The sequence below is a fragment of the Microcaecilia unicolor genome, chromosome 6 (genome assembly GCF_901765095.1).
Source record: "Microcaecilia unicolor chromosome 6, aMicUni1.1, whole genome shotgun sequence".
Lineage (NCBI taxonomy): Eukaryota > Metazoa > Chordata > Amphibia > Gymnophiona > Siphonopidae > Microcaecilia > Microcaecilia unicolor.
The window spans coordinates 84,848,128-84,870,052 of NC_044036.1; the positions used below are offsets into that span (position 1 = coordinate 84,848,128).

Here is a 21,925-nt window from a genome sequence, read left to right on the forward strand (position 1 = left end):
CTGCTAATCCACCCCCTCCTTTTTATACAATGTTCCATCAACTTTGTGTTAACCTTATCCCCCCCAACCCATAACCCCCCCTTACCCACACAAATTTGTAAGTTCAAGGGGATGTAACAAACGATCCAACATGAACAGGAAAATTCATCAGCTATACCTCAACAGCCCCCTTTACCCCCCTTCCCTAAGCAGGCTGCTACACAGGGTTCTCCCAAGGCACTACGCACTGGTAAATACCAAATATCACTATATCAAATTGTAAATAAACTTGGAACTTGGTACTACTACTACTACTACTATTTAGCATTGGTAAGGTGCACAAAGCCCATTTCGTAGCACAGCTTAGTAAAAGAGGCCCTTAGTTTGCTATACGATAGACTTATTAACTAAATACACTGAATACAGTCAAAGACATGGAAAAGCTCACATAAGATCAGAAAATCAGATAACATTCAGATTGCAATAGACCCCAAAACTCCTCCTGGGTATTTTCACTGGCATAAAATAACAAATTTGAAAATTCTACTGTAACAACCAAAATAAGTAATCTTCCTTTATAATCTCCCTTTGCAGGAATAAAATAAGACTGGAAGTTTTGAAGGGAGCAATTATGACTACCCACCATGTGCATCTTGGAAACTAAGCCCAGTACTCAACAGCATTTTCTTTTAAAGTTTAGCTTTTATTATCATGTTGCTATGACTACCAATTTTCCCCCATTCATCTCCATGGGAAATCACATAACATTGGCCATGTGGATGTATACACCAGCCTATCTGAGTTATTACAAAAATATCCTCTCTTTCCTTCAGGATCATGGCTCTGCATCACCACACTAATATTCAGACATTATCTTGGAATGGGGAAGGAAAAGTAGCTTGCCTGTAACATACACACATTCTCTAAAGGGAGAAGTTCACTAGCCACACATATGGGCCACATTACTGCACTCAGGTCAAATAGATTCATCCAGAGTACTCTAGAAAGGCCTAAAAATCTTTCTCTACCCATGTGTGGTAGCTCTTGCCCTGTCACAGCCACAGAACTCCTCTCACTAGGTTTGACTGGTAAGAAAATAATTTCAGAGGAGAAGGAGGGGGGTTTGTCTGACTGATATCTTCAGAAAATACTGCTTTCCCTGAAGACAACTAGTTCACCATGGTCACACACTCGGACAGCGGACACTAACTAAAAGTGCTTTTCAGGATTAAAGGGGACCAACAAAAATAGTCAATTGATACAGAAACATTTTTTTTCTTAGTAAATCCTTTTCTAGTTTGTAATTTTAAAAAATGTATTTGAACAATGGGAAAGACATTATAAAATGGGTGCAGGAAAGGGTGGAGTTGGGCTCTAACTCTCAAGAGACTATGGAAAATTAACTGTTCATGTCTCATTCCATCACAGACCATGTCTAGACAGTAATGGAATGCAAATAAATACATGGACTGAAATCTATATCATAGTCTTGCGTGTAAATCTTAATGCTAATTGGTACTGATAATTGCTTGTTAATATCCAATTAACAGCGCTGATTAGATAGTCAACCGATTTAAATTACGCGCTTTGTTACAGAATACGCTTCAATTTCCGCACAGAAAGTTTGGTGCCATAATCAGGCACACTGCCATGAAAAGTCCCAATTTTCAAATTTTAAAACAGATTATCAATATAAAAGCACATGTCATCATGTAATAAATGCAAAATGATAATTTAATATCTAGCTTTGTGCCATGGTCTTTGGACAGAGTACGGGTGTAAAATGGACTACCATACATGAACCCAACCCAGTACTGAGTAAGATTTAGGTTTCAAAAACATTTCATAAATGGAAGAAACAGAAAAATAGTATTTAGCTTTCTTTGGTGCCACTGAAAGGACAAAGTGCAGGCAGTATTATGACAGCTAATTAGTAACCTGGGTAGTAGGATAGGTAGTTTTGAGGTTGGCAGGTAGTTTCACTGTATATAAGTTTCTATGCTGCAGGAGATAGAAGTCCTCCCATAGAACTGCACTGGGCCATATTTGGAAGCTTATTTTTTGGAACCCCCTGGTCTGATGTGGCCCACTTGTGAACCAGTTTTTTTCTATGCCAAATTTCATCCATTCTATTACATTTTTTTTTTGAGAATTCTTTTGCCTCCAGATATATGTTCTCAACCCCTTTTGTATAATTCTTTCCAACTTCTTTTAGGTTGAAAAAAAAAGAAGAAAGAAAGGATCATCTAAATTTCCTAGCATTAAAAAAAAAAGAAAAAAAGAACTTAGTTTTAAAAAGTTTCATGCAAAGTATGCTGCTAACACAGAAAGATGAAAAACAACTGCAGCTGTGTTAGGTGGTTAAAAAAATATCTATATCTATATATATATATAGGCAGCAATGGTTTGCATACTTACCACAAGGCACTGTACATGTGGGTTTATAGAATGGAGAAAAGAATACTGCAGAAAAATTAAAGAAGTTAAATATTGAATTCCAGTGTTGTTAAATGTGTATATTTTTTATACTGTTCCACAGTAGTTCTATTATTAGGTTTCAATTTACTGTTTTCAAGTTTACCTCATTTATTGTATTACAGTGGGGGAAATAAGTATTTGATCCCTTGCTGATTTTGTAAGTTTGCCCACTGACAAAGACATGAGCAGCCCATAATTGAAGGGTAGGTTATTGGTAACAGTGAGAGATAGCACATCACAAATTAAATCCGGAAAATCACATTGTGGAAAGTATATGAATTTATTTGCATTCTGCAGAGGGAAATAAGTATTTGATCCCCCACCAACCAGTAAGAGATCTGGCCCCTACAGACCAGGTAGATGCTCCAAATCAACTCGTTACCTGCATGACAGACAGCTGTCGGCAATGGTCACCTGTATGAAAGACACCTGTCCACAGACTCAGTGAATCAGTCAGACTCTAACCTCTACAAAATGGCCAAGAGCAAGGAGCTGTCTAAGGATGTCAGGGACAAGATCATACACCTGCACAAGGCTGGAATGGGCTACAAAACCATCAGTAAGACGCTGGGCGAGAAGGAGACAACTGTTGGTGCCATAGTAAGAAAATGGAAGAAGTACAAAATGACTGTCAATCGACAAAGATCTGGGGCTCCACGCAAAATCTCACCTCGTGGGGTATCCTTGATCATGAGGAAGGTTAGAAATCAGCCTACAACTACAAGGGGGGAACTTGTCAATGATCTCAAGGCAGCTGGGACCACTGTCACCACGAAAACCATTGGTAACACATTACGACATAACGGATTGCAATCCTGCAGTGCCCGCAAGGTCCCCCTGCTCCGGAAGGCACATGTGACGGCCCGTCTGAAGTTTGCCAGTGAACACCTGGATGATGCCGAGAGTGATTGGGAGAAGGTGCTGTGGTCAGATGAGACAAAAATTGAGCTCTTTGGCATGAACTCAACTCGCCGTGTTTGGAGGAAGAGAAATGCTGCCTATGACCCAAAGAACACCGTCCCCACTGTCAAGCATGGAGGTGGAAATGTTATGTTTTGGGGGTGTTTCTCTGCTAAGGGCACAGGACTACTTCACCGCATCAATGGGAGAATGGATGGGGCCATGTACCGTACAATTCTGAGTGACAACCTCCTTCCCTCCGCCAGGGCCTTAAAAATGGGTCATGGCTGGGTCTTCCAGCACGACAATGACCCAAAACATACAGCCAAGGCAACAAAGGAGTGGCTCAGGAAGAAGCACATTAGGGTCATGGAGTGGCCTAGCCAGTCACCAGACCTTAATCCCATTGAAAACTTATGGAGGGAGCTGAAGCTGCGAGTTGCCAAGCGACAGCCCAGAACTCTTAATGATTTAGAGATGATCTGCAAAGAGGAGTGGACCAAAATTCCTCCTGACATGTGTGCAAACCTCATCATCAACTACAGAAGACGTCTGACCGCTGTGCTTGCCAACAAGGGTTTTGCCACCAAGTATTAGGTCTTGTTTGCCAGAGGGATTAAATACTTATTTCCCTCTGCAGAATGCAAATAAATTCATATACTTTCCACAATGTGATTTTCCGGATTTAATTTGTGATGTGCTATCTCTCACTGTTACCAATAACCTACCCTTCAATTATGGGCTGCTCATGTCTTTGTCAGTGGGCAAACTTACAAAATCAGCAAGGGATCAAATACTTATTTCCCCCACTGTATGTTAATTCTTGGTTATTTATTGTTATGCTGTTAAACTGTACCTGCTGTACACTGCCTTGGATTCCTCCCTCTCCTTCTCTGCGCATATCCAACAGACTGCCAAGACCTGTCGCTTCTTCCTCTTCAACATCAGCAAAATTCGCCCTTTCCTATCTGAGCACACCACATGAACTCTCGTCCACGCTCTCATTACCTCTCGCCTTGACTACTGTAACTTACTCCTCACCGGCCTCCCACTTAGCCATCTATCCCCCCTTCAATCCGTTCAGAACGCTGCCGCACGTCTTATATTCCGCCAGAACCAATATACTCATATCACCCCTCTCCTCAAGTCACTTCACTGGCTTCCGATCAGATACCACATACAATTCAAGATTCTCCTCCTTACCTACAAATGCACCCGGTCTGCGGCTCCTCACTACCTCTCTACCCTCATCTCCCCCTATGTTCCCGCCCGTAACCTCCGCTCACAGGACAAATCCCTCCTTTCAGTTCCCTTCTCCACCACTGCCAACTCCAGGCTCCGCTCATTCTGCCTTGCCTCACCCTATGCTTGGAACAATCTTCCTCAACCCCTACGCCAAGCCCCCTCCCTACCCATCTTCAAATCTCTGCTTAAAACTCACCTCTTCAATGCTGCTTTCGGCACCTAACCTTTCGTGAAATATAGTATGCCCTATCAGACGGACTCTACACTTGTCTTTAGATTGTTTAGATTGTCTTCAGATTGTACACCTGTCTTTTAGATTGTAAGCTCCTTGAGCAGGGACTGTCCTTCCATGTTAAATTGTACAGCGCTGCGTAACCCTAGTAGCGCTTTAGAAATGTTAAGTAGTAGTAGTTGGGTGAACCTCTTCATAAAGGCGATTAATAAATCCCAATAAAGGGTCCTTTTACAAAGGAGCGTTAACGTTTTTAGCACGCACTAAACATAAGGACATACTAAATGCTAGAGACACTCACAGGAATATATGGGTGTCTCTAGCATTTAGTGTGCGCTAAAACTTAAAATAGGTTTGTACTTTTACTGTTTCCTGTCTTACAGAATGTTGGAAAGAAATTATACAAATGGGTCAAAAATGTTTGTCTGGGGACAAAATAACTCTCCAAAACCTTAACAGAATGGGACCAAACGTGGCAAGGAGGGACACCTAGGAAGACACATCAAGTATGAATATAAACCAAATCAGACCTGTGGTCTCAGAGAAATACCCAGGAGTATTTTGGTGGGGGAGGGAGTTTCATGCAAAGTATGCTGCTAACACAGAAAGATGAAAAACAACTGCAGCTGTGTTAGGTGGTTAAAAAAATATCTATATCTATATATATATATAGGCAGCAATGGTTTGCATACTTACCACAAGGCACTGTACATGTGGGTTTATAGAATGGAGAAAAGAATACTGCAGAAAAATTAAAGAAGTTAAATATTGAATTCCAGTGTTGTTAAATGTGTATATTTTTTATACTGTTCCACAGTAGTTCTATTATTAGGTTTCAATTTACTGTTTTCAAGTTTACCTCATTTATTGTATTTACAGTGGGGGAAATAAGTATTTGATCCCTTGCTGATTTTGTAAGTTTGCCCACTGACAAAGACATGAGCAGCCCATAATTGAAGGGTAGGTTATTGGTAACAGTGAGAGATAGCACATCACAAATTAAATCCGGAAAATCACATTGTGGAAAGTATATGAATTTATTTGCATTCTGCAGAGGGAAATAAGTATTTGATCCCCCACCAACCAGTAAGAGATCTGGCCCCTACAGACCAGGTAGATGCTCCAAATCAACTCGTTACCTGCATGACAGACAGCTGTCGGCAATGGTCACCTGTATGAAAGACACCTGTCCACAGACTCAGTGAATCAGTCAGACTCTAACCTCTACAAAATGGCCAAGAGCAAGGAGCTGTCTAAGGATGTCAGGGACAAGATCATACACCTGCACAAGGCTGGAATGGGCTACAAAACCATCAGTAAGACGCTGGGCGAGAAGGAGACAACTGTTGGTGCCATAGTAAGAAAATGGAAGAAGTACAAAATGACTGTCAATCGACAAAGATCTGGGGCTCCACGCAAAATCTCACCTCGTGGGGTATCCTTGATCATGAGGAAGGTTAGAAATCAGCCTACAACTACAAGGGGGGAACTTGTCAATGATCTCAAGGCAGCTGGGACCACTGTCACCACGAAAACCATTGGTAACACATTACGACATAACGGATTGCAATCCTGCAGTGCCCGCAAGGTCCCCCTGCTCCGGAAGGCACATGTGACGGCCCGTCTGAAGTTTGCCAGTGAACACCTGGATGATGCCGAGAGTGATTGGGAGAAGGTGCTGTGGTCAGATGAGACAAAAATTGAGCTCTTTGGCATGAACTCAACTCGCCGTGTTTGGAGGAAGAGAAATGCTGCCTATGACCCAAAGAACACCGTCCCCACTGTCAAGCATGGAGGTGGAAATGTTATGTTTTGGGGGTGTTTCTCTGCTAAGGGCACAGGACTACTTCACCGCATCAATGGGAGAATGGATGGGGCCATGTACCGTACAATTCTGAGTGACAACCTCCTTCCCTCCGCCAGGGCCTTAAAAATGGGTCATGGCTGGGTCTTCCAGCACGACAATGACCCAAAACATACAGCCAAGGCAACAAAGGAGTGGCTCAGGAAGAAGCACATTAGGGTCATGGAGTGGCCTAGCCAGTCACCAGACCTTAATCCCATTGAAAACTTATGGAGGGAGCTGAAGCTGCGAGTTGCCAAGCGACAGCCCAGAACTCTTAATGATTTAGAGATGATCTGCAAAGAGGAGTGGACCAAAATTCCTCCTGACATGTGTGCAAACCTCATCATCAACTACAGAAGACGTCTGACCGCTGTGCTTGCCAACAAGGGTTTTGCCACCAAGTATTAGGTCTTGTTTGCCAGAGGGATTAAATACTTATTTCCCTCTGCAGAATGCAAATAAATTCATATACTTTCCACAATGTGATTTTCCGGATTTAATTTGTGATGTGCTATCTCTCACTGTTACCAATAACCTACCCTTCAATTATGGGCTGCTCATGTCTTTGTCAGTGGGCAAACTTACAAAATCAGCAAGGGATCAAATACTTATTTCCCCCACTGTATGTTAATTCTTGGTTATTTTATTGTTATGCTGTTAAACTGTACCTGCTGTACACTGCCTTGGATTCCTCCCTCTCCTTCTCTGCGCATATCCAACAGACTGCCAAGACCTGTCGCTTCTTCCTCTTCAACATCAGCAAAATTCGCCCTTTCCTATCTGAGCACACCACATGAACTCTCGTCCACGCTCTCATTACCTCTCGCCTTGACTACTGTAACTTACTCCTCACCGGCCTCCCACTTAGCCATCTATCCCCCCTTCAATCCGTTCAGAACGCTGCCGCACGTCTTATATTCCGCCAGAACCAATATACTCATATCACCCCTCTCCTCAAGTCACTTCACTGGCTTCCGATCAGATACCACATACAATTCAAGATTCTCCTCCTTACCTACAAATGCACCCGGTCTGCGGCTCCTCACTACCTCTCTACCCTCATCTCCCCCTATGTTCCCGCCCGTAACCTCCGCTCACAGGACAAATCCCTCCTTTCAGTTCCCTTCTCCACCACTGCCAACTCCAGGCTCCGCTCATTCTGCCTTGCCTCACCCTATGCTTGGAACAATCTTCCTCAACCCCTACGCCAAGCCCCCTCCCTACCCATCTTCAAATCTCTGCTTAAAACTCACCTCTTCAATGCTGCTTTCGGCACCTAACCTTTCGTGAAATATAGTATGCCCTATCAGACGGACTCTACACTTGTCTTTAGATTGTTTAGATTGTCTTCAGATTGTACACCTGTCTTTTAGATTGTAAGCTCCTTGAGCAGGGACTGTCCTTCCATGTTAAATTGTACAGCGCTGCGTAACCCTAGTAGCGCTTTAGAAATGTTAAGTAGTAGTAGTTGGGTGAACCTCTTCATAAAGGCGATTAATAAATCCCAATAAAGGGTCCTTTTACAAAGGAGCGTTAACGTTTTTAGCACGCACTAAACATAAGGACATACTAAATGCTAGAGACACTCACAGGAATATATGGGTGTCTCTAGCATTTAGTGTGCGCTAAAACTTAAAATAGGTTTGTACTTTTACTGTTTCCTGTCTTACAGAATGTTGGAAAGAAATTATACAAATGGGTCAAAAATGTTTGTCTGGGGACAAAATAACTCTCCAAAACCTTAACAGAATGGGACCAAACGTGGCAAGGAGGGACACCTAGGAAGACACATCAAGTATGAATATAAACCAAATCAGACCTGTGGTCTCAGAGAAATACCCAGGAGTATTTTGGTGGGGGAGGGAGTTGCAACAGCACATAAATATTGATATGCTGATCACACACACACGAGTTCTAAATTATTTCATGAGGCATACTCCTCATGCTTTCCCTGCTATGCAACCCTCTCCACTCTTATCTTGCTGAGCAAGCTTTTAGCGATTCTGATGAGTATTTCATTTTATTTGTTGCAAATTCTACTGTGATACGTGGAGGGGCATTTTTGAAACAATGTCCAAGTCAGAATTGGGATGTTCTGCGCATAACACACAGAAAAAATCATCCACATCACAGCCATTTTCAAACGGGAAACACATCAGGATTTCTGTTTCGAAAATACGTCAAAAAGACATTCTTGCACTGGAAACATCCAAAATGAACTGCCTTTTTTCCAAAACGAAACATCCAAAATATGAACACCAAATATGCAGGCACAAAAACATCTGTCTGATATCATTTGTATACAAATGGCCACACAGACGTATCTGCAGAGCAGAGGGGCAGCACTAATGTACAACTGGACCCAGGTACAACACCCACCTTATTGCCATTATATTATTGTGAGCCCTCCAGGAACAGATAAAAACCTACTGTACCTACAGGTGACCCACTACAATAGCCCTCATGCTTGAGGTGGTTTATAAATTCAGGCACAGTAGGTATTTCCATGTTCAGGAGGGCTCATATATTGTACAGAAATAAAAGAGTTAAAGTGGGAATTACACCTGGGTTCTGGCACTGACAACTAGGCTACTTCTTGCACTTGCTTGCTGTTTTATTAGTATTTTATTTATTTAGATTTTGCTCACACCTTTTTCAGTAGTAGCTCAAGGTGAGTTACATTCAGGTACTCTGGATATTTCTCTGTCCCAGGAGGGCTCACAATCTAAGTTTGTACCTGAGGCAATGGAGGGTTAAGTGACTTGCCCAAGACCACAAGCAGCAGCAGCGGGATTTGAACCCGCCACCTCTGGATTGCAAGACTGGTGGTCTAACCACTAGGCCACTCCTCCACTAATAATGGCCATAATACCTGAAGCTGTCGTGTATCCACTGTCACTATTTGGACGAACTACGGTGTAAAACTTCCAAATTTTGACTTTCAAAAATCGTGATTTGGATGATTGACAGGTGGACTTTTTTGGCCATTTTGAGACGTCCATCTGCTTCAAAAATGAGCATCCTTGTGTCTTAATTTTCTCAATGGTTGCTATGTACAATGACATCTAATAAATGAACTGTATAGTTTGCTACTGGTTACCACATTATAGTGGCTGCTGTCTGGTGCATTGTTGTTTCTATATGTTCAAATGTTTATTAGAACATGATATGCAATGCATGGTAATTTTCTTTTCATCTTATATATACACAGGAAATATTATCATTTTAAATTCACTGTGCATGTTATTTGGGGATCATGCTTTAACATTTTTCATAGTTTATCAGTTTGACCTGCGGCATCAGTTCTTAATCATTTTTGTTGGTTTATACTTTTCATCTATTTTTTGCTTTATGTCAATGATTTTCTAGAAATAACATTTTCAGACTTCCATAAAATGATATGATTTGTTGCTTTGATTGTCCTGTTCTGGTCGTTCAGGGCCCAATTCTATATATGGTGCCTAAAATTAACGCACACTAGGCAATTACACCTAAGTGTATTTTAAATACCACAAGTAAATTTACATGCGGTATTTAGAATATGCTTAGGCGTAGTTCATGCGACTGAATCTACGTGCATCCATTTACACCAACGAAAAGCTGGTATAAATCCCTGTGCATAGATTTTCACACACTGGGTCATATTTTATAACAACACGCGTAGACTATGGAATGCCCACAAAATGCCCATTTCTACACACCTAAGCGTGCCCCTTTTTGCCTGTGTGCGTTAGAATTTAGGCGCAGTACATTACAGAACACGCTTAACAATGTACACACGTAAATTCTAATTTTTGCCAATTAGTGCTCATTATTGCTTGTTAAGAGCTGATAACAACACTTAACACCTTGTTAAAACAATTAATCTATGTGCATAGTTACAAAATACGCCTAGATTTATGTGTGGAATTGTGCACAACTCTAGGTGTGCTAGTTAGAATCCAGGGGTTAATGTCTATTTAGTTTATTTTTATTTTCTTGATTAATTCACATTTCCCTTATTTAGCTTATACTTTGTTTATTTCACTTGCTGTTTTGGTTTTTTCACATCTTATCTTACTATATCGAGCTTTAGTTTCACATTGGACTGTCACGTTTCCTGGCTGTTCTGAGCATGAGCACTGGTGGCCATCTTGGATTCAGGCTTATGCCAGGGTTTGGCGGCCATCTTGGAGAGGGCCTGTGAGGCCAGGGCAGCTATCTTGGAGGTGGCAGCTGCAGGAAGGAAGCCCTTATTTGGTCACAGGGTGTTCCCGATGGGGGCTGCCATCTTGTTTTCAGCTGTGCCTCATTGAGCCTAATTCCTTCCTATTTAAGGCTCTGCCCTCAGTCTATCAGTGCTTCGGCTTCTATTCGGTTCACTGACTAGTAGCAGTGCTTTGTATCTACTTCTGACGGATTCCTGGTTCTGACCCCTGCCTGTTCCTGGACCTGCTTCTGTCCGCTGCCTGATACTGACCCCTGCCTGTTCCTGGACCTGCTTCTGTCCGCTGCCCGGTACTGATCACTGCCTGTTCCTGGTCCTGCTTCTGACCGCTGCCTGGTACTGACCACTGCCTGGCGTTGACCTGTTGCCTAGCCCTGGTTTGCTGTTATCTGCTGCTTGGTCTAACCCTGTGGACTTTGTGCTGGACTTCATTCTCTCTGCTGCTGGCCGCCCGAACTCAGGGGCTCAACTCCTGGGGAACGGTGGGAGGCACAGGGAGGACTCAGGGTTTTGGCCGACAGCCCGGTGAGGGTTTCCTTCATCGTGTTCAAGGGCTCACCTCTCCTTGGAGATACATTACATGGACCATTATACAAATTTCATATCGCACTTTTATATCTTTTAATATTGAGTTCTTTTTCCAAATAAATTGTTTTTAATGTTTCCCCGCATCTTTTAAACAAAAATAGGAGTAGGTAGCTACGTTATTAGGTATATAACTACTCAGAATTTATCTTGATATATCACCTTGAGGTGTATGATTTTATTTCTTTTTCTAAATACCAACAGATATAAAACTAACTTGTATTTATTGTCTAAGTGGCTATATTCTTCATGACACACTTTTGAAGCATAGCTATACCAGTGTACATTATTAACCCTTTTCTTCCCTAGAAGGGATGTCCATCATTGTTCATATGATGTTGCTTTCGGCACCTAACCTTTATACCTATTCAGGAAATCTAGACTGCCCCAATTTGACTGCCCCTATTTGATTGACTGTACATTTGTCCTTTAGATTGTAAGCTCCTTGAGCAGGGACTGTCCTTCTATGTTAAATTGTACAGCGCTGCGTAACCCCAGTAGCGCTTCAGAAATGTAAAGTAGTAGTAGTAGTAATAGTAATGTCTGTTAACCCCTATTTTGTCATTTCTTTTATATAATATCTCATCGCTACATATGATCTCTTTTACATAAGTTTTTCTCTTGGTTTATTGGAGACATTATCTTGGTTCATTTTATGAGTCTATCATTTTTCAATTTTTACGTTTTGTGGTAACATTTCATTTTGAAGATCAGTGCGTCTTCGGGGGTGCACACCTATGTTATTAAGTGTATAGCTACTCAGAGTTTATCTTGATGCGTCACCTTGAGACTCCTGATGCAGATATTTCAGCCAAAACACGACCCTTGTCAAGTCAGCGGAAATTACAGTAAAGGACTTTTAAGCATATTTTGCTATTGTCCTTTGTCATCTCCACTGTTTCATCTGCTCTGTGCTTCATATGGAGACTAGTTCTTCTGTTTTATTTGGTTGTTAAGTGTATTGCCCATCAGTGAAGCATAACAATACCTATTGCCTTCATACAGTGGCACCTTATGTGTTTTTCTTTATGTTCTATTTTTACTTTCACAATTTAAATATAATTGCTCTTGATCCAGAAACAGAGAACATAACCAAAAAAAAAAAACGCAAATACAGTGGATCATAGTTAGTTCATGGTGTTGGGAATCAATGTTATGTAACCACGTATAAATGGAGCACTTGTAACCAGAACAATAAAATAGCATCAAAGACCAAGTGCAAGAACTTTTATTTACAGTACTGTATATACTGACAGAAATATACAGTATTTCTGCAACAATAATTTATAAAACAAAACAAAAAAAAGTTCTGTACAATAAAACAGATGGCTATAAGAAAATTAAACATAAAAACATGACAGCAGATAAAGGCCAAATAGCCCATCCAGTCTGCCCATCCTCTGTAACCCCTAACTCTTCCTTTTTCTAAACAATCCCATGTGCTTATCCCATGCCTTTTTAAATTCTAACACAGTCCTCAACTCCAAAAGCTGACTATATCTACAATATGTTAAAAGAACTTTGGTTGTCCCCGCGATGGAAAGCAGTTGGGGACGCCCAAAATCGGCTTTCGATTATGCCGATTTGGGCGACCCTGGGAGAAGGACGCCCATCTTCCTATTTGTGTGGAAAATGGGCGTCCTTCTCTTTCACTTTCGAACATAAGCCTGATAGTGTGTTTTTCCTTATATGCCCTGGGGAATTAATGTCAAAAATTTCAAATTATCCCCCAGATTCTATACAGCACAGCTTAAGTTGCACACACAAATAAAGTCATATTCTGGATTTGCGCACAAATTAATTAGTTAACAAGCCAATCAGTGCTGATAATTGCCAAACAAGCAATTATTGACTCTAATTGGCATTAATTAGAATTTACATGCACAACTGTAAGCGTAATGTGATGTGCATAAATTCTAAGTCGCACAGTTGAAACGGAGGTGTGGCCGAATTTTTTTTCCACACGGATTTTTTACACATGATATATAGACTCTAGCCCTACATGCCACAAAACAAAATAAAAATGATGCAAAAGCAATTCCTATAAATTTTTTATGCAATATATTAAATAGACCTATTTCAACAATCTTAGAAACATATCCAGATACTTTTAATACATTATGACAATATAGTAAATGTAGTGAAGTTTATATCATTCCAAATGAAAAAAAGAATATTCATGGAACACGTGCCTCAGGTCATTAATTTTATTTATTTATTAGGATTTATTTAACGCCTTTTTGAAAGAATCCACTCAAGGCGGTGTACAGTAAGAATACATCAAACACAAGCAATAGCCAGTTACAGCAGTAAACTGTATACCATTCACCTCTCCTATGTGCACACAAAACACAAAAGTAGTCACATGTGGCTGCCAGGAAGATTCTATATCCAACATGGCATTTTGACACTATCGCTACAGCACAAGAATAAAATCTTGTATTTTGCAATAAACACTATTTGTGTAATCTTTGTGTCTAGTGACTTTTTTTTTTAATTTCTCTGCAGCCGCGTCACTCTTTCACCACTTAACACTATTACTTCTCCCCTGTGCACAGCTCCATCCATCTCATCCTCCTTTCCTCACCTTCCACCACAAACCCCCTTAACTCCTTTCTCCCCCAACTTGTCTCTCTCCCACATTCTCCTTTGTAAACTCTTCATCAACTCCATCTCTCCTCCTCACCTTCTGAGGCTGCAAACACTTCAGTTATTTTCTTCCTGCACCATGCAACTCTCTTGATGCCCAAAATCCAGTGCTGTTCTCAAAGGATAGTGAGAACAGCATAGGACATGAAGCACCACATGACTCACAGGCTGAGGGGCCGATGCAGAAAGCAACCGCAGGCTTAGCTATGGGGTTACCATGGGTTGAACACAGATTGTATGCGCCGAGCAATGCAGAAAGGATTTGTACACGGGTGTTAACTCTCATGAAAGACACAGCCGTACAAAATGTATGTTGATGAGTTAATTTAGGTATTCGATGCAATGCAGAGAGTATGCCACTCACTTCTGCCATGAACACAACGTGATAATTTTTCTGCTAGGGGTGGTGAAGAAGGTTTTGTGGAGAGGATTTCTTGTCAATCTTTCAAACGTAACTGCCGGGACTGTTTTGTTTTGTAAGTGGAAGGAAGCCCCTGCAAAGTTTAAAGACAAATGGAAAGTAACAAAGATGTGCACTTATTCTTTTGCACCTAAATATGAGCCTCACAAACATTTTTTGTGGAAGCAGTTTTTGTGGGGTTCATATTTGGGCAAAGAAGAACAAGTGTTGATGGATGCTGACACTTCTGGTTTTTGTTTGGACATATGCACGAGAAGCTGCGCTTACCGTGAAACCTTGTGTGAATGCACTGACACACTGCCCCCACATTTGCCGCAGGTTTTCTGCACATAAAATTTGCATGCAATTAGCTTTTCACATCCTGCAGTATCACACTTATAATAGAAGCCATGTACTGCGACATTCGCGCACAGCTCTACCATGAGCTTTTCTGCATCAGTTCCTGAGAGAGCTATGCCAGCAGGAAGAATTGCGCTACCCACAGCCCACCCCCTCCTCCTCCTGCTAGCTTGCAGGTAAATTCCACACCCTGGGAGAGTTCCCCCTAGTATGCTGCCATAACCACTGCCTTCCACTGAAGTACTAGATGTGTTTCAGGGAATTATATGACTATGTGTGCTCTCACTGATTATGTACAACATTCTCAAGGCGCATAATCATATAATTCCTTGGAAGCCACTAATCTTATCTTTCTCCTTCAGGCAGCTGCTGAAGCTTGGCTATCAGGAGCTGCTCCTTAAATTTGCCCCATGCTGTTTTTTTCGGGGGTGTTTGGGTATTTATTTTATTATTATTTTACTGCACAGTATCCATGGCCAGCCTTAAAAAGGAAACCATCATAGAAAAATTACATTTATAAAATGCTGCTCAATATGCCAAATGTGTATAAATGCATGTTGTTTACCTTAGGGAGAAGGAACTAAATCCTTGGCATTCTGCTCCAGGCAGCCCATCCAGAGCCCCAAATGATCAACACCACCTGCAATAAAGTTAATCGTTTAATTCAATTTTATTCCAGTCTTACAACAATCCCCAGGGCATGTCACAATCAACATACCAGATAACTCCAAACAATGACATACACTGCGACCACTCTAAGCAGACAAACAGAGGTGCAGCCAATAAATATTGCCCTAAGGGGCCCTTTTACTAAGCTGCTTTAGGTGCTAATGTGCACCTATCGTGGGTTGCACTAAAGCATTCCGCATTAGTTTGCTCTCTCGGTATTCATTTATTTTTTTTAGAAGGGAGCATGTCAGGGGTAGTAAATGGGCATGAATGCACTAATCAGCTAGCGTGCTAACATTACTAACGCGCTAACTGGTTAGTGTGTCCATAATACAAGAAGCCCTTAATGTCTTCTAAATAGGAGGTGGTTAGTGTTCCCGAGTAATTTTTTTTTTTATGGCTACATGCTAATGCTAACATTATTGCATGGCCTGTGTGAGGAATATGAAGGTGAGAGGGAGAATGAGGGCACATGTAGGAATGAGGAGGCTCGAGAGGGAGGAAGACTGGGTAGAGAAAGGAAGGAGTCTTTTCCCCTAGGGGATTGGAGAAAAGGAAAAGACTACAGTTCCCAGCAACCCCTGAGTAGGTCCCATGGTAGAAACAGGGCCTTCAATCCCCAACAGCCCCCAGAGGAGGTCAGGAGAAAGGCAAGAGAAGGGAGTTGGAAAAACTGTCCCAGAGAGCCAGGATGAGGGAAGGCGTTTTGAATCTGCCCAATCAAGCAAATGGAGAGCAGCTGAGCAATGGGTGTGGGGAGGAACCTATGGACTGGCAAGGGGAAGAAAAGGAGGAAGAACTAGAGCAAGAGGGGCCGATGGAGATTGCTGCTCTGACTAAACTGGAAGGAAAGGAGGTGAAACAGCAGAGGGCTGCTTGGGAGGAGAGCCTAGTAGAAGAAGGGGAAAGGCGGCTATCCCACGAGGGGAGCTGAGAGAACAGGTTTACCACGGAAGGGTCATGCGGGTGGTGGTCAGGGTATAATGCTGGTCTGGTTGGGGAGGACCCTTGCCACTCTCCCTAGGTCGATTTCTTTTGAAAGGGAGAGAGAAGGCATGGTGGTTTTGGGCATAACTGCTATACATGAACTGCTGAGAGTTTGAACCCTTTCTGGAGCTACTGTGTTTGGAGAATTACTTTGCATACCTGCTATACATGAACCGCAAACTACTGAAGACCCATCTCTTTAACAAGGCATACCACAAAGATCAACAAATATGAACTCCTCCACACATATCCAGAACTGTCTTATAATATTTGCTGTTACTCTACTATCATGCTTATCATTATCACGTTACCCAAAATTCTTCTGTAATACTGAAAGTTGACTTTCTCATATATTTCCACTATTCATGATGTATTGTAAGTCACATTGAGCCTGCAAAGAGGTGGGATACAAATGCAATAAATAAACTGCTGAGAGTTTGAGCCCTTTTTGAGCTACTTTGTTTGAAGAATTGCTTTGCATAACTGCTTTATATGAACTGCTGAGATTTTGGAACCTTTTGGCTTTTTTTTTTTTTTTTAATACTATGCTGTTGAACTGCTGTGCTACTTGAGAAATGCTGTGTTGGGAACTACCTTTGGAGGAGCAGTTGACACAAAGGGATTACAATAAAGTATAATGATCTGACCTTGTGGATTGCTGTGCGCTCTTTAGGAGTGGATTACAGCACACAGCTCAGCTAAAGGGCTGAGGGACTCAAGTATCCCGGTGCAGGAGACTTTTCCAAGAATCTCCTCTCCCGGTGGTGGAGACCTTACACCATATATTCTGGAAATAGAACAAGGCTGAATTTACTAACAATGGGCTTAGCACGCAGGAAATCCCCAATTAAGAATGCATTAAGCCCAATTTGAAGCACAACTTATAATAAGGCCCTTAAGAGAGGCATGTTTTGAATAGGGAAAAGGAAAGAGAATGAGACTTGATACACCACTTTTCTATGGTTTTTGCAACCACATTCAAAGCAGTTCACATATTATATACAGGTACTTATTTTGTACCTGGGTAATGGAGGGTTAAGTGACTTGCCCAGAGTCACAAGGAGCTGCAGTGGGAACTGAACCAAGTTCCCCAGGATCACAGTACACTGCACTGAACACTTGGCTACTCCTCTACGCCTTCTTTAAAAAAAATGCCATTCAGAAGAGCTTCACACACATTGGCCTCATGCAGAATGAACGGTGTTTGAACACACAGTTTCCCAACACACATGCAACAAAAAATATTTTGTACCCAATGCAGTAACCAAATGGTATGCAAATAAAAGAGGTACACAACAAAAAGGGGGAATTCTATATATGGCAACTTAACTGATTAACAAGCCATTTGGTGCTGATACTTGGGTGATAACAAGCAATGATCAGAACTAATTAAAATTTACATGCGCAACTTTCTAAGTGTATTCTGTAAGGTGGTACATGTCAATTCTAAAGCATGGATCTCAAAAAGGGGGCATAGCCATTGGAAGGGCAAGGTCGGGCTGTGGGCATTCCTAAAAATTATGCGCAGTGTTACAGAATATGCCCGATCCGCACCAAAGTTAAGCACGGGCATTTACACCAGGTTTTAGTTGGTGTTAATGGCTGCGCCTAAACTTTAGTCACAGGGACGGGTGTACATATATTCTGTAAACTACGCCTATCTCTAGGCAAGATTTATAGAATAGCGCTAAGCGTAGTTTTTTTTCTGCACCGATTTTTTTCGGCACCATATATAAAATTCACCCCAAAATATGTGAAAATACCAGAAGCATGCCCACTTGAGTCTGAACTAGCAACAGCTAGGTTTTGCACCCAAAATATGATATCTGCAAATACATATACACATGTGCTGGAATGCTATTCTGTGCATAAATATTATTGCTATCATTTGCATGTTCATAACTGCAGCACCTCCCTTTCATTTCCTCTGCCCCTATCATTTTTTTTTTACCCATACACTTGAACAAATCAATAAAAATTTGCAAGTTCTTGACGCTCACAGAATGAAGAAGAAACAGACATCAAATCTGCATTAATGCCAGCCACGAAAGACCAAGCTAACTATTTACTCCTCAAAACCTGCCTTAAACAACTGTATGTGCAGCCTTCAGGTCTTTTGTGCACTTCTTTGCATCTGGGTTTAATAATTAATATCTTCACTATCAAATTATTTAAATGAACTGTGAGCTGATGACAGCTCTGGAAGCACAGAAGATTACATTCAAACTGTGCACAACACATCAGAACCAAAGGAAATTCACATTCTGGAGAAGAAAATCTAAAAGTTTTATTATAACTGTTAAATACCGAATGGTAACGTATTTCAGCAGTCAAACAGAACCACAAAAGAACTGACGTGATTTTGCGAACAGAATCATATAGAAAAACTAGCCCAAAGGACTTTGAAACCAAAAATAGCTCAAAGAGGCCCGTCGCCAAGACCAAAATGGTTAGAAACAAACACAACTGGAAACTGGCAGCCAATCATATGAACTGGAAAACATCTGTCTTTTGGATATGTCCCCTCTATGCACAGCCACTCTCCTTTAGGAAATACGTGGTGCGAAAAACACATTCTTCGCTGAGTATGTAAAAGTTCTATGAAGTCAGGTTGGGTGTACCCTCCCCTCTTACACCAAAGAATAGGATAGAAAGCTCGGAGCTGGAGAAGCCAGTAAGCAATGGTGCACCCTGCTTTTTAACACGCTCCAACAGTTAAATCTCAGACTCAGGCAGCGCTGTCTGAATTCACACTTTCTGTGTACGTGAAACATCAGCAGCAAGCCTTAAACTCACCAACTGGAGACAGCACAGAAGTGTCCTCTCTTCAGTCCCCAGCCCTCTCCTTCTTCAGGTCTCGACTAAAGCACTAAGGAGACCCTCCTGCTCTCGTACCGCACACCGACCTCTCTCTGTCTGGCTCCGCAGAGAGGATGTCCCACCCTGCATCTATCCTTTCACTGCTTGATGCTGTGTGCCTGTCCTCAGGAAATAAAAAAAAACCCTGCAGTCTGATCTGGAGGATCTGGCTTCCACTAACACATACACACACATTGAAACAGGAAACTGTCAGATTAGTCAGAGAGGTGCATGCTGGCCCAGCACTGGCTGTATGTGTTGTCTCTGCTCTACCGTAGGCGGGTCTTTCACCCGTCAGCAGACCTGATGCAAGGAGGCTCGAACAAATTAACCCTCACCTGATCGCTTTCCAGTGTTCTAACGTGTTACTGGAAGAAGTCATCAGTCAGCTCATAAAACTCAATGCAGGCACAGTAGCAGTGAGCTAGTGGCTGGCCACTTCATACCTTAAAGGCACAAAATCCATACTTCAACTATGCTGAGGGACCAACTGAACATAGGTTATTAGTTAAAGAGGTATGGGTTATGGCAGGACTTAACTTTTTTACACAAAAGTGCACATGCAGCAACTTTTTCTTCCCTTTTTACATTCTTTATTTTTTGAAGAATAGCTCCTCTCCCCCTTTTTGGGGGGGTAAGGGACACAGTAAAACCTTACCCCTTTTTCACCATTTTTTGGGGTTCTCCTTGTTACTGAGTACTTTATTATTATAATAATTATTATTATTATTATAACAAAAAGTGTATAAAGGCACCCCACCTTTTTTTTTTCTTGGTTCTTTCATGGGTCAAGTCCATAGAAGGTTTATTATGTAGGACCTGAAACAGAGATAAGGCAGACATGAACACAGAAGAACAAGCCTTCACAGCAAACAATGTTCAGGGCCCTGCCACTTCCCCTCCCCCTGGCAGCAGCAAATGAGAGAGAGTGCTCTGCCAGCTATAGGTCCTTCTTCCTGCCATGTCCAGCTTCCTATGAAATAACTTCCTGTTTCTGCATAGGCACGATGCAGCAGGAAGAAGTACCTGTGGCAGATATGAGAACCAAACAAAAAATACATTAAAAACGTAATTGAAATAATCAAAACATTTCCCACCCTCCCCTAGGTTAACGCTCCCTATAGAGAAACATCCAGAGACAAGTATCTTTGATAAACCCTACAAGACCTACCTCTAGTGAAATCATAATGCCTTGAATCCTGTAATCCACTGGATTCCAAAAACCTTACTATTTTCTGTTTTAAAATTGGTTCTATTAATTTACTTACCACAGAAGTCAGACTTACTGGCCTGTAGTTCCCAACCTCTTCCTTAATTACTCTTTTGTGGAAATTAACCATATTTGCTTTCTCCAGTTCTCTGGGACCACTTCCAGCTCTAGAGAAGCATTGAAAAGTTCAACCAGAAGAGCTGCTAGAACTTCTGAGTTCCTTCAGTACCCTCAGATGTATGCCATCCGGGCCCATCACTTTGTCCACATCTAGCTCAGTCAGCTCCCCACAAACACAATTCTCTATTTGTGTTTCTCTTCTGTGGTTCTGCTCCCAGCCCTTCAGCTGTGAACACAACAGAAATATTTGTTAAGTAATACCACCTATCTTTATCAGCTTCTACATATACCTCCCCTTCACAGTTGAATCTCATAATACCACTTTTGTACTTCCTCCTATCACTAACATATATGTAAAAAAATGTATTGTCCCCACATTTTACTGTAGTGCCTATTTTTTTCCTCCCATTTGCATCTTTGCTTTTCCAACTATTCAACAAGTTTCTCTTAACTTTTCCAGATATTGTCACCTGACTTCCTCTTTCTGCAATCTCTTCTAGTTATAAAGCACTAACCTCTTTTCCATACCTTTTCAGCAACTACTTTTGAGAACCAAAGTGGCCTCCTTTTCCTCTTACTTTCATTTACATTCCTTACAAAAAGGTTTGTTGCCCTTACAATAGCTCCTTTCAGTTTTGCCCACTGCTTTCCAGCTTCTTCCTGATGTTCCAATCCAGACAACAGTTCCTTGAGGTAATCCCCCGCATCTGAATAAAGTTAGTTGTTGTTTTTTTTTAGTCTAGAGCCTTCACTTTGGAATGAACCCTCTCCACACCTATCTTAATATTAAACCACACCATCTGGTGATCACTGGATTCCAGATGATCACCTATTATAACATCAGAAACACTCTCCCCATTAGTAAGCACTAATCCCGTGTGGATTCCATTACCAAATGCTGGAATAGTTCCTCCTGTAGAGAATCCAGGATCTTCCTGCTTATAAAAGAGCCTGCAATAGGGATACCTCAATCAATATCTGGCATATTAAAATCACCTATTAGTAGTACTTCCCCTTTCACAGCTATATTTTGATTGTCTTCAATTAAATCTATGTCCACTTCTGTCTGTGAAGGAGGCCTATATATCACACCAATGTAAATACATTTGCCATTCCGTCTTTCCAGATTGACCCACAGTGCCTCTTCCTTACCATATAGATCCTTCAATTTTGTGGCTTTAATATTATCTTTAACATAT

General features: G+C 41.5%; 1 protein-coding gene across 3 annotated transcripts in view; it reads right to left on the reverse strand.

The window, feature by feature from the left end:
- The window catches only part of RABGAP1L (RAB GTPase activating protein 1 like), an 803,631-nt gene extending 784,051 nt beyond the window's left edge, over window positions 1-19,580 (reverse strand). For all 3 annotated transcript variants that reach the window (XM_030206422.1, XM_030206421.1, XM_030206424.1), the window contains exons 1-2: window positions 19,334-19,580; window positions 15,447-15,521 (exon numbers count right to left, since the gene is read on the reverse strand). The gene's annotated coding sequence lies outside the window, so the exon portion shown is untranslated. The remainder of the gene's footprint in view (window positions 1-15,446; window positions 15,522-19,333) is intronic.
- Between the last annotated feature and the right edge of the window lie 2,345 nt (window positions 19,581-21,925).